The sequence below is a fragment of the Apium graveolens genome, chromosome 9 (genome assembly GCF_009905375.1).
Source record: "Apium graveolens cultivar Ventura chromosome 9, ASM990537v1, whole genome shotgun sequence".
Classification (NCBI taxonomy): Eukaryota; Viridiplantae; Streptophyta; class Magnoliopsida; order Apiales; family Apiaceae; genus Apium; species Apium graveolens.
In genome coordinates, this window is record NC_133655.1 from 117,647,256 (window position 1) to 117,651,131 (window position 3,876).

A 3,876-nucleotide genomic window follows, 5' to 3' on the forward strand; every position below is an offset into this window, starting at 1 on the left:
CTTGTTAGAGACCTTATGCCCAAGAATAATGCCTTCACGCACCATAAAATGACATTTCTCCCAATTGAGCACCAAATTAGTTTCCATGCATCTTTTGAGTACAGCGCGCAGATTATTCAAACATTCATCATATGAATGTCCAAAGATGGAGAAGTCGTCCATGAACACTTCGACGTTATTTCCAATCATGTCAGAGAATATAGCCATCATACATCTCTGAAAAGTGGCCGGGGCGCCACATAACCCAAACGAAACTCTGCGAAAAGTAAACGTGCCAAATGGACAAGTGAAGGTAGTCTTTTCCTGATCCTCTGGTGTAATACAAATCTGATTATACCCTGAATAACCATCCAGAAGACAAAAATACTCATGACCCGCCAACCTGTCAAGCATCTGATCAATAAATGGAAGAGGGAAGTGATCCTTCCTTGTGGCTTTGTTCAATTTTCTATAATCCATGCATACTCTCCATCTTGTAACTGTTCGAGTGGGGATGAGCTCATTCTTTTCATTTGCGACCACAGTGATACCTCCTTTCTTAGGTACACATTGTACGGGGCTCACCCACGAGCTGTCAAAAATAGGATAAATGATGTCTGCATTCAGCCATTTCAGAATTTCTTTCTTCACCACCTCCTTCATGATGGGATTCAGTCTTCGCTGCTGTTCCACAGTTGGCTTACTACCTTCCTCTAGCAGAATTTTATACATACAATATGAAGGACTTATCCCCTTGATGTCTGCTATGGTCCATCCAATAGCCGATTTGAATTCTCTCAAAATCCTTAAGAGCTTGTCTTCCTCACTACCTGAAAGGTCAGATGAAATAATAACAGGTAACGTAGATGAATCACCTAAAAAGCATACCTCAAGTGTTCAGGTAATGGCTTGAGCTCCAAGGTAGGTGCTTCCTCTATTGATGGTTTGAGCTTTCCTTCAGCATTCTTAAGGTCAGAAGTACCAAGAGATTCAAACGGCATGTCCAGCTTTCGCTTCCAGGGAGAAGCGTTCAAATATTGTAATTGCTCATTGCCATCTTCATCATCGCTGTCGAAATCCCCCACTAAGGCCTTTTCCAATACATCAGACATTAGCATTCGATCGAGTTCTGAAGTAATCGCAGAATCAATCACATCTACTTTTAAGCACTCCTCATCTTCTGTAGGGAATTTCATTGCCTTGAATACGTTGAAGGTCACATCCTGATCTTGTACCCGCATAGTAAGTTCACCTATTTGCACATCTATCAAGGTATGGCCAGTAGCCAAGAAAGGCCTTCCCAAGATTATGGGAATCTTCTTATCTTCCTCAAAATCCAGAATAACAAAATCTGCAGGAAAGAAGAGCTTATCCACCTTGACGAGCACATCCTCCACTATGCCCCTTGGGTAAGTAATGGAACGATCAGCCAATTGTAGAGACATGTATGTGGGTTTTGGATCAGGCAGATCCAGCTTTTTAAAGATCGACAACGGCATCAGATTAATGCTTGCTCCCAAATCACAAAGGCACTTGTCAAAAGTCAGATTGCCTATGGTGCAAGGAATGGTGAAGCTTCCTGGATCTTTCAGTTTTGGTGGTAACTTTTGCTGCAGAACAGCGCTGCATTCTTCCGTGAGAGCAACGGTGTCAAGGTCATCCAGTTTCACCTTCCTTGAAAGAATACTCTTCATAAACTTCGCATAACTAGGCATTTGCTCCAGAGCCTCAGCGAAAGGTATATTGATGTGAAGTTTCTTGAACACCTCCAGAAACTTCCCGAACTGTCTATCCAGCTTTTGTTGCTGCAATCTTTTAGGAAAAGGTGGTGGAGGATAGAGCTGTTTCTCCCCTGTATTAGCCTCAGGCAGAGTGTGTTCAACAGTAGTCTTCCTTGGTTCCGCCGCTTTCTCCTTTTGCTTAGATTCTTCATTTCTAATTTCAGCTTCTCCTTCTTTTGCCTTTTCAGCATCAGCAACTTTTCCAGACCTTAAGGTAATAGCCTTGACTTGCTCTTTAGCTTCCTTCCTTCCTGGTACTTCCGTGTCACTGGGAAGAGTGCCAGGTTGACGATTGAGCACTGCATTGGCTAATTGACCGATTTGATTTTCCAAGGTCTTGATAGAAACCGCCTGACTCTTGCATAACAGCTTAAGTTCCTCAAAATCAGCACTAGTAGGTGCAGCTGTACTTCCCTGTTGAGGATATGATTGCCTTATAGCATACTGTTGTGGTTGTTGGAATCCAGGTGGGTTAAACTGTTTACTCACTCCTTGCTGATATGGTGGCTGAATAGCATTCTGATTATTCCCCCAGCTGAAATTTGGATGATTTCTGTTGTTAGGATGATAGGTCGCTGGCACAGGCTGCTGTTGTCGCTGATAATTATTCACATACTGAACAGATTCATTGACAAGAGAACACTGATCCGTAGCATGAGAACCTGCACAAAGCTCACAAACCATAGCTATTTGATTAACTCCATATGTAGCCAGAGAATCAACCTTCATTGATAGTACTTGGAGCTGGGCTGCAATAGCGGTGGCTGCATCAACTTCCAGAATACCTGCTACCTTGCCTGACGTCATCCTCTGAGTTGGGTTTTGATGCTCATTTGCAGCCATCGTCTCTATAAGATTATACGCCTTAGTATAGCTTTTAGCCCATAAGGCGCCTCCAGCTGCTGCATCGAGCATGGGCCGAGATTGGGCCCCCAAACCATTATAGAAATCAGTGATCACCATCCAATCCGGCATTCCATGATATGGACATTTTCTCAACATTTCCTTGTAGCGTTCCCAAGCCTCGCACATAGATTCAGTAGGTTGCTGCGCAAACTGAGTAAGAGCACTCATCATAGCAGCAGTCTTTGCCATCGGATAAAACTTCACCAGAAACTTTTGCGCAAGATCTTGCCACGTAGTGATGGACCCAGCTGGTTCAGAATGTAACCAGTCTTTAACCTTGTCCCTCAGTGAGAATGGGAAAAGCCTCAACTTGATAGCCTCATCAGTCACGCCATTATATTTAAAAGAGTTGCAGATCTCGACAAAATTCCTTATGTGCATGTTGGGGTCTTCAGTTGCCGCTCCTCCAAAAGAAACAGAATTCTGCACCATCTGAATAGTGCCCGGCTTGATTTCAAAGGTGTTAGCTTGAATAGCCGGATGAAGGATGCTTGACTGAATGTCATCAATTTTAGGCCGAGAAAAATCCATAAGAGCTGGATCAGCTTGAACAATACGATCTCCCATGTTTACTGGTTCTTTCCGCTCAGTTCCTGAATCCGAGTCCTCAAAATCTAACTTCTCCGGAATATCAAGAACTTCGTCTGTCTCCTCAGCTGTATCTAAAGTCCTCTTGCGAGCACGAGAATGAGTTTGCATAAACTCTTGCTAAAGTACCTGAAACACAACCGGAAACAATAATTAACTACTACGTCCTAATCACTGAGTCCTAATGACCAATGATGGTAAGTACATGAACTAAACAAATACGCCGAGTCCCCGGCAGCGGTGCCAAAAACTTGTTAGGGCGAAAACACGCACTAATATTCACGCAAGTATACGCGTTCGCAAGTAATATAGAATACTTTCTAGTTCATTCCCATAGAGACTCAGACTAAATTATTGTCTAATTAAACTCACTCACCAATGTATGATTACTTCTCAATGTTAAGACACTAACACTTAAGATTGTTGATTAAATATTAACTACAATTAACTACTTAATTAATCACTTACTTAACACTTCAAATTATCAATAATAAAACACTCATGAGATCACAACTTCATTACTACTTCCTTCAATAGCCATTGTTATTACCTTTAGCATGTGACAGTGATGATATTAATCGAATAACACGAAACTGATAAAAGCCAACTTTTATTGTACTAA

The 3,876-nt window shown here is 42.1% G+C and overlaps 1 non-coding gene across 1 annotated transcript; it reads left to right on the plus strand.

Moving 5' to 3' along the window:
- The first annotated feature begins 2,733 nt into the window (after positions 1–2,733).
- LOC141688244 (small nucleolar RNA R71) lies at positions 2,734–2,840 on the plus strand. Its single transcript, XR_012561700.1, has one exon. It is a non-coding gene; the product is annotated as a small nucleolar RNA R71 (small nucleolar RNA).
- Positions 2,841–3,876: the final 1,036 nt, after the last annotated feature.